Source organism: Apium graveolens, chromosome 7 (genome assembly GCF_009905375.1).
Source record: "Apium graveolens cultivar Ventura chromosome 7, ASM990537v1, whole genome shotgun sequence".
NCBI classification, from domain to species: Eukaryota; Viridiplantae; Streptophyta; class Magnoliopsida; order Apiales; family Apiaceae; genus Apium; species Apium graveolens.
In genome coordinates, this window is record NC_133653.1 from 195,042,221 (window position 1) to 195,052,219 (window position 9,999).

General features: G+C 37.5%; 1 non-coding gene across 1 annotated transcript; it reads right to left on the reverse strand.

Moving 5' to 3' along the window:
* Positions 1 to 9,682: 9,682 nt before the first annotated feature.
* Positions 9,683 to 9,789, reverse strand: LOC141676094 (small nucleolar RNA R71). The gene has a single exon (XR_012556702.1). It is a non-coding gene; the product is annotated as a small nucleolar RNA R71 (small nucleolar RNA).
* Positions 9,790 to 9,999: the final 210 nt, after the last annotated feature.

Consider the following 9,999-nt stretch of genomic DNA (forward strand, 5'->3'; position numbering starts at 1 on the left):
CCTTCAATTACATCTGAAAAAATTTGCGGGTGATCCAACAAATCATCTAAAAGATGATGATCACATGTATTTGAGTGGGGCTCCTCCCTGAGTTGTAAAGAGGGAGAATCAGGAATTGATGGGAATAACATATCCACATCTAGAGATGGTGAGGAAGTGTGTAGTGATTGATGTGTGTTAATTGTGAGAGAATGGGGCTGTGACTCCATATTTGTTGGAGCCACATCAAACTGAGTTTGAGAAGGCATAGATACAGATGGATGTATCTGTGCAGTGTGTTTGGCTTTAGTGTCCCTCCCTCGTTTGTGTGTTCTTGGTTGGGAACTATTTTCAATAGTTACATCCTTTTGGGAGGATGCAGCTAGGGATATGCTAGTAACCTTTTCAACCACCACAGCTTTTTGAGAAACTGTGGCTTGGCTAGCTTGGGAAGCACTTTTCTCTCCTTCCTTATCCTGGGGGTTTCTTTGATGTTCACCCCTCCCCTCACCACTCACACCCTGTTCACTCCCCTCAGGGTTAATGGTAGGTGTTACAACTGTTGTCTTTTGAGAAACAACAGAGGTGGTTTTCTTTGCCTTTGATTTTGAAAGTTTAGTTTTGGTGACCTTGGTAGGAATCTGTTGGGGCATTGTCACAGATTCCATGGCCACACTAGAAGATAAAGAAATAGAGGGGTTGGAAGAAGTAGGAGTTGTAGAAGCAATTACCTCACCTACCTGTGGTGCATTCATGATTGGTAAATATACCAATGGCACACTGCTGTTGAGATCCATTCTCAATAAATCTTCAAGAACTCTTTTCTCTTGTGCCCAGCACTTGAGTTTATTATTCTCATTCGTAATGACTAAACCTTCAGCAACATGGTTAGCCAATAACATAAAGAATCTAGCATAATAGATGTTATTAGGTCTATTAGCTTTGTTACCTAATCTAGTACCCAATTCTAGCATAACATAGTTGCTAAAATTAAAATACCTATCAGAAACAAGCATATAGAGCATATTAACAAGAGATGAAGTTATGGCATCAAAATTGCTAATTTTCCCAGAGAAAACCTTGATAAAGGCATCCCCAAGAAAACTCCATTCTTTCATAAGGCCTTTTCTTTTAATACTCCCTAAACTAGCAGAGTTAAGAGAATAACCTATGGAATCTAACATGCTGGATACATCATTATCAGTGTGTGGTGTCATGGCATTGTTCTCAGCTAATTTAAAACATGCTAGTAAGTCATCACAGTTAACACAGTGATTTTTACCTTTGAGAGAGAAGGAGATAGTCATATCTATGGAGTTGAACTCAGCAGTTGTCCAAATCTCCTCAACTACTTCACAGTAAATCGTTGGGGCTTCCAGCATTGCATAGCTAAGTTTACAGTTTTTGATGAAGTCCATCATTTTGTGATAATCTGAGTGGGCTTCATTCTTTTCTACCAAAGCTATGAAATTGTTCTTCTCATAGATGAACCCAGATTGAGACATAATCTTTACTACTGGTGCCATTGTTGTGAGTATAAATTGCAGAGAATAACTTGAAGGTTTTGCAGAGAGAAAATGGTAAAAGCTTTGAAATTTCAAGAAAGCGTAAAGTAAAAATGAAAAATCAGAAGGGCTTATATACTTTCTCAAATAAAAAAAACATAAATAAGAGATTAAACAATAAATATGTGTAAGTGAATTTCAGCCGTTTAAGAATAAACTGTAAGTATTCTGAAAACTACCTTTAAAACAAATACATACAGCTGTATGTATGAGTATCAACGGTTAAGACAATAGAATCAACGGCTGTGAAACACTTGAATCGACTGATGTGATATTTCAACGGATAAGGTAAACTGTCATCCGTTGAAGAGCACTTCAGTTTTATCCGTTGACGGATAAAAATTCCAGAAATGTATATGACTTTCAACGGATAATGAACATCCGTTGATAGAACAATTTTGACTTTCAATGGATAGGGAATATCCGTTGATGGAATAATCTATGTTAAAAATCAAATTTGTTCTTGCAGCTAATACATTTCAGGCTTCAATTCAAATTGCAATAAGGACATGAATTTTAAGAGTAATTAAGCATACCTAGCTCACTTACCAATCTTGTGAATGTTGATTCATCAAGTGGCTTGGTAAATATGTCTGCAATTTGTTGTTCACTTGGAGAAAAATGAAGTTCCACTGTACCTTTCATCACATGTTCCCTAATGAAGTGGTACTTGATATCAATGTGCTTGGTCCTTGAGTGCTGCACAGGATTCTCTGTTATGGCTATGGCACTTGTGTTGTCACAAAAAATAGGAATTCTATCAACATGTAGTCCATAATCAAGGAGTTGATTCCTCATCCATAACACTTGAGAGCAGCAACTTCCAGCAGCAATGTATTCAGCCTCAGCTGTAGAAGTAGAGACTGAATTTTGCTTTTTGCTAAACCATGATACAAGCTTGTTTCCCAGGAATTGGCAGGAGCCTGTTGTACTTTTCCTGTCTATTTTGCAACCTGCATAGTCTGCATCTGAGTAGCCAATTAGATCAAAACCAGACTCTCTAGGGTACCAAATTCCTAGATTTGGAGTCCCCTTGAGATATCTGAAAATTCTTTTAATAGCTACTAAGTGAGATTCTTTAGGGTCAACTTGAAATCTAGCACAGAGACATGTAGAAAACATTATATCTGGTCTACTGGCAGTTAAATATAAAAGTGAACCAACCATGCCTCTATAACTTGTAATGTCCACAGACCTTTCAGTCTTATTTAATTCAAGTTTGGTGGCAGTGGCCATGGGAGTTTTTGCAGATGAACATTCTATTAAGTCAAACTTCTTTAAAAGATCATAAATATATTTAGTTTGACTAATGAAAATTCCATCACTAACTTGTTTAACTTGTAAACCAAGAAAATAGGTTAGTTCTCCCATCAGGCTCATTTCATAATTACTTTGCATTAGCTTAGCAAACTTTTTACAAAGCTTATCATCTGTAGATCCAAATATTATGTCATCTACATAAATTTGAACAAGTATACTAGAGCCATTAACATTCCTAAAGAAGAGAGTTTTATCAACAGTACCTCTAGTGAAGTGATTCTCCAAAAGGAATTTTGATAAGGTTTCATACCAGGCTCTAGGTGCTTGCTTCAGTCCATAGAGCGCTTTCAACAGATAATACACATAGTCTGGAAAATTTGAATCTTCAAACCCTGGAGGTTGACTTACATAAACTTCTTCCTCCAATTTCCCATTTAGAAATGCACTCTTGACATCCATTTGATAGACTTTGAAATTGGCATGGGCTGCATAGGCTAGAAAAATTCTGATGGCTTCAAGTCTTGCAACAGGAGCATATGTCTCATCAAAATCTATTCCCTCTTGTTGAGAATAGCCTTTAGCAACCAATCTGGCTTTATTCCTTATGACAATGCCATTTTCATCCATCTTGTTTCTGAATACCCATTTTGTGTCAATAGGACTCTTGTTCTTTGGTTTGGGTACCAGCTTCCAAACTTTGTTTCTCTCAAATTGGTTCAGCTCTTCCTGCATAGCTAATATCCAATCTGGATCCAATAAAGCTTCTTCCACTTTCTTAGGTTCCTCCTGAGATAGAAAACTACTATACAGACATTCATCTTGAGTAGCTTTTCTTGTTTGCACTTTAGATGATGCATCACCAATGATCAGTTCAAAGGGATGATTCTTGGTCCATTTCCTTTGAGGTGGAAGATATACTCTAGATGAGGTGGCCTCAGTATTGTCATGATGTGAGACAGAGTGTTGATTAGTTGAAACTCCCCCTGAGTTGTTGGTCCTTTGCAGGGAACTTGGAGTTCTATCAACTGATGATGTAAATTGATTATCCGTTGATGAACTATGATCAACGGATGCTTCATTTTGTACTTCAATGGATGATGCATTATGTCTTTCAACGGATACTGCATTGCCTCTATCAACGGATGCAGAATTTTGTGCATTATCCAAGGGCATATTTTGAATCCCTTTTGAAGTGTCATCTCCATCAGTCTCCTCTTCACTATCATCACAATATATCTCAATGTTGTCAAATTTGAGTCTCTCATGGTGTCCCTCATCTGTTAGTCCATCAATCTTTTTATCATCAAACACAACATGCACAGATTCCATAACAATGTTGGTTCTTAGATTGTAGACCCTATAAGATTTTCCAGCTGAGTAACCAACAAATATCCCTTCATCAGCCTTTGCATCAAACTTCCCTTTATGGTCAGATTGATTTCTCAGTATAAAGCATTTACATCCAAAGACATGAAGAAAGTTTAGAGTTGGTTTTCTTCTCTTGAACAACTGATAAGGAGTCATGCCTTTAGCTTGATTGATCAAAGAAATATTCTGAGTGTAGCAGGCACAATTAACAGCTTCAGCCCAGAAATATGTTGGTAACTTTGATTCTTCAAGCATTGTTCTAGCAGCCTCAATTAAAGATCTGTTCTTTCTTTCAACTACCCCATTTTGCTGAGGTGTTCTTGGAGCTGAGAACTCATGCATGATTCCATTTTCTTCACAGAACAGCCTCATTGTCGAATTCTTGAACTCAGTTCCATTGTCACTCCTGATATTCCTAACCTTCAAGTCAGGATGATTATTGACTTGCCTGATGTGATTGATAATGATTTCACTTGCTTCATCCTTTGATCCAAGAAAATAGACCCATGAAAACTTTGAGAAATTATCTACAATCACTAAGCAATATCTTTTTCTTGCAATTGACAATACATTGACTGGTCCAAACAAATCCATATGTAGCAGCTGTAATGGTTCATCAATTGTTATTTCAAGCTTCTTTTTGAATGATGCTTTCCTTTGTTTGCCTTTCTAACAAGCATCACACAAACCATCCCTTGAGAATTCAACAAGAGGAATTCCTCTAACTAAGTCCTTTTTGACTAGATCATTCATTGTCTTGAAATTCAAATGGGATAGCTTCTTGTGCCATAGCCAACTTTCAACTGGACTTGCTTTGCTGAAGAGACAGGTAATAGATTCTGCATCAGTAGAGTTGAAGTCAGCTATGTACACATTTCCTTTTCTAACTCCAGTTAGAACCACTTTGTTGTCTTTCTTACTGGTGACAACACAGGCTTCAGAATTGAAGGATATTGCATTCCCTCTATCACATAGTTGACTGATGCTCAGTAAGTTGTGCTTGAGACCATCAACTAATGCAACTTCATCAATGATGACATTCCTTGTTGAAATCAAGCCATATCCCATAGTAAACCCTTTGCTGTCATCTCCAAAGGTTATGCTAGGGCCAGCTCTCTCCTTAAACTCTGTGAGCAGGGAGAAATCTCCTATCATGTGTCTTGAACAGCCACTGTCCAAGTACCATAGATTTCTTCTGTTTCCCTGCACACCATAAAATCAATCAAGTTGATTTTGGTACCCAAGTTTCCTTGGGTCCATTCATGTTAACCTTTCTCCTAGACTTCATTCCTCCTGCATCTTTAGACTTAGGTAACTTTGAGTCAACCTTGATCTTAGATGTAGTTGGTTGAGGTGTAGGGTTAGTCACAGAATCATTTAGCACATTTGGAATTTGATAAGGCATGGATTGTGCAAACATGTTATTCCACATAGGCATATTGTATGGCATTTGAGGCATACTAAATGCAGCAAGATAAGGATTGTTAAAATATGGCATGTTTGCAAAATGTGCATAAGGATTCTGTTGAGACATAACAGGCATAGCATGCAGAGGTGATGCAGACATATTAGGCATGGAAGAGGGTACATGTATGGGAGTTTTCTTAATAGATTTGCAATTAGCAGATAGATGATTAACACTATTACAATGCACACAGCTTTTTCTAGGAGCATACTTATCAGGTGTGTAATTGTTATGTTTGTTAACCCCTACCTTCCCATTTCTATTAGATTTCCTTTTAGTTTCCTTTTTATCCTCAACCACTTTGAGCCTGTTCTTTAACTGTTCTAAGGTCATGTGTCCTATATTCACCTTACTGAAATCTTTGGATGTGCTTGCTTCTTCTTTGACAAAGTTCTTGGAAGTTGAACCAAACTTTTTGTTGAGTTTCTTTAGATTTTCACTTTTAGAAACATCTGCCTGATTTAATTGAGGAACCTTCAACGGATGCTCCTTTTCTTCCTTCGACGGATAATTTTCATCATCTGTTGATTCCACATCCGTTGACAGCCCATCAATTAATTCCATTTTCTTTTTGTTTTTATCCCAGGCAGTCTCACAAAATGATTCAATTCCTTGGACCTTGACAATTTGAGCACTAACATCCCTAGATGTCTTCCAGGCTTTAATCACCTCTTGCTCTCTCTCTAATTGATTAGAAAGTATTTCTACTTTCTTAACAGATTCAGCTAGTTCATTTTCAACAGATATACAATGTAGCTTAGTTTTCTCTAGGTCAATCAACTTATCTTCTAACACAGCATTTCTATTACTTAAAAACAGATTGTTCTCTTTAATCCTACTATTTTCTTTAGCAAGAGATTTAAGAGACACACGCAAGTGATACAATTCAGTAGACATGTCATTAAAAGCATCATTGCACTCTTCTTTAGTAAGCTGTGTTAAATCAGTAGTGATTACCTGGTTGCTTGATGAACTAACTTCATTTTCCTCAGAATCAGCCATGAGAGCCAAGTTGACATATTCCACATCTTCATCCTCTTCTTCTCCATCAGTTGCCCAGTCTTTTTCTTGAGTAATGAAAGCCTTCTCCTTTTGCTTGAGCAGACCAAAATATTTCTTTTTGTAATCTACTTGGTCAAATTTCTTCTTTTCAGAAGTTGGCTTTCTGCACTCACTTGCAAAGTGTCCACTTATACCACAATTGAAACACTTGAACTTGGATTTGTCCACCATGTTCTTATGAGGTTTAGTGGCTCTAGTGTTTTTCTTAAATTTCATCTTTGTAAATCTTCTGGACAGAAATGCAAGATGCTCATCAATACCATCAGAGTCATCTTGGCTGGAGTTGTCTTCATTCTCAGCAACTTGCTCCTTACCCTTGCTTGATTCTGATTTGCTTGTGCCATCTTTGGAGTTTAATGTTGATCTCACTGTCTCTTGTCTGCATTCTTTCTCATTTTCAGCTACCAAGGCAACTGAACCTCCTTTCTTTCTTCCCTTCTCCAATACCTCATCCTGTTCCAGCTCTAGTTCATAAGTCTTCAAGATTCCATATAATCTTTCAAGAGTGAAGTCCTTATAATCTTGAGAGTTTCTCAAGGAGACAGTCATGGGTTTCCATTCCTTTGGCAAGGATCTTAAAAATTTAAGATTTGAATCCTTCACCTGGTACACTCTACCATACAGCTTCAGTCCATTCAACAACTTTTGGAATCTATTGAATGTGTCATTTAAAGATTCATTTTCTTCAAAATGAAAATATTCATACTGTTGAATGAGAAGCTGCATTTTGTTTTCTTTTACTTGTTCTGTACCTTCACACAGTAGCTGAACTGTGTCCCAAACCTCTTTGGCAGTTGTGCAATTTATCACATTATCAAACATATCCTTGTCAAGACCATTAAACAAAATGTTCATAGCCTTCTTATCCTTGTGGACTTCTTCTGTGTCTTCCATTGTCCATTCTGCTCTAGGTTTTGGAATGGATTGACCAACAACAAGCTGTAGCAACTGTGGCTACTTTGTGGGGAATGTGAGGACCATTCTCAATGCAGTTTACATAACATTCATCTTGGGAGAGTAGATGAAGGTGCATTTTCACCTTCCAATGGTGATAACTGTCTTTGTCAAGAACTGGGATTTTTACTCCAATATCCTTCTTACTCATCTTTGTTAGTTTCCAAGAACTTTAAACTCTTTGTGTGTCAAGAGCCTGCTCTGATACCAATTGTTATTCCTAGTGAACTAACAATGAGATTTACAGAAGGGGGGTTGAATGTAAATCTCAAAACTTTTTCAAGTTTTGAGCAGTTTCAAAGGCTGTGTGTTTAAGATAAACAAGTGTGTGAATTGCTTTAAGCTAATACAGACATGTATATATTCAAGCACAAAAGTACAGAACACAATAGACCTTAAAAACTTTTCTGGTGGATTTGTTATTCCACCAGAGATGGTATTTCAGAAAATCTGTGATTCAAGAAGTTGATCACAGCTGCATCCTAGTACAAACTAGATAATTTTTCTCAAGATTTTTCTAAACAGCTCTGGAAAAATTCTGTTCTAATTACTAGCTGCTACTTGGTTTATATAACACCAAGTTTACAAGTGAAGACAAAGATAAAAAGTACAATAATAAAATAAGTTCTCCACTTGTTTCTTCTCCATTTTACTCCAGTGCATTGTTGACTATTGCCTCTTTACACTAGAGTAGAATGGCTGCTTTTTCTGATGTTCCTGAAATAGGCTACCACATCTCAGTTGTCTCTGTCAACCCATGTGCCTCTGTTTGTAGGTACAACTACCACTTGTCAACTGCTATTTAACAGAACATTCGTTGAAGCCTTCATCCGTTGATGGCTTTATCCGTTGATGTGTTAGCAGTTGAAGCTCTATCCGTTGATGCACTCATCCGTTGAAGGATGTTATCCGTTGAAGCTTTAGAGACATCCGTTGAAGCTTTGTTTCTCATCCATTGAAGGTCTTTAAGTTATCCGTTGACACCATTTTATTTATACAAAATTACAAGGCATGAAATATTTACAATTGGCCTTCCTATCTGCATATCCTTTAGTAGTCAACATGACTTATAATTTCCCTCAATATTTAAGAATTATATCTCAAATTCAGAGACTGAAATGTGCTACAACACTAGACTTATTTCTAAGTAAAGCTACACCATCAACGGATAACCAAAGTGGTCTTATCCGTTGAGGCTACAAACACTAGATTTCTACTTAAGTGTTTTGTTAAACATATCATCAAACTAATGCACATATATTCCTAACAATTAATTTAACCTCAATTCTCTTAGTTAATGTTATTTAGTATAATCTCTTAGTTTAATAAAAACCCAATTTGTTATTTGTCTTAGCATTGAGCGATAACCATACATTGTTGCATAGGTGTATAAATTGAACTTAACCCAAACCAGTCTCTGTGGGAACGAATCTGATTTATATCTTATACTACTTGCGAACGCGTATACTTGCGTGAATATTAGCGTGTGTTTTCGCCCTTACAAGTTTTTGGCGCCGCTGCCGGGGACTCGGTGTTAATTTTTAGTTTATGTGCTTGTCATCAGTGGTTGTTAAAGTTTAGTGACTCGGATTCTTTTACTTTCACGGTTTACTTGTTTGTGTTTCAGATACTCATTACAATGGGAGATCCAGTAGCACGAACGAGAGCTTTGATGGATTTTTCTCAACCCAAGATCAATGACATTCGATCTAGCATTGTCCGGCCAGCTATCACAGCTAATACCTTTGAGATCAAGCCTGGCATAATTCAATGGGTGCAGAATTCAATCCAGTTTGGGGGTTCTCCAACGGAAGATCCCAATACACACATTAGGGATTTCATAGAGATCTGCGACACCTTCAGGTTCAATGGTATTTCTGAAGATGCTGTGAAGATGAGACTGTTCCCATTCTCTCTGAGGGACAAGGCTAAGAGCTGGTTACACTCTCTACCAGCTGGTTCGATTACTACTTGGGAGGATCTTGCTCAGAAATTCCTTACTAAATTCTTCCCTATGGCGAAGACAGCTGCAATCAGAAACGCTATTACTCAATTTACGCAGCAAACGAGAGAATCGCTAAGTGAAGCTTGGGAGCGCTACAAGGAGATGCTTAGGAAGTGTCCTCATCATGGAATTCCTGATTGGATGATCATCACTTGTTTTTACAATGGGTTGGGAGCACAGTCCAGACCCATGCTCGATGCAGCATCATGTGGAGCATTATGGGCAAAGAGCTATAAAGAAGCTTATGATCTAATTGAACTGATGGCTGCTAATGAATATCAGTATCCAACCCAGAGTATCCACATGGCAAGGTAGCAGGAGTTCTTGAAGTGGATACAGCT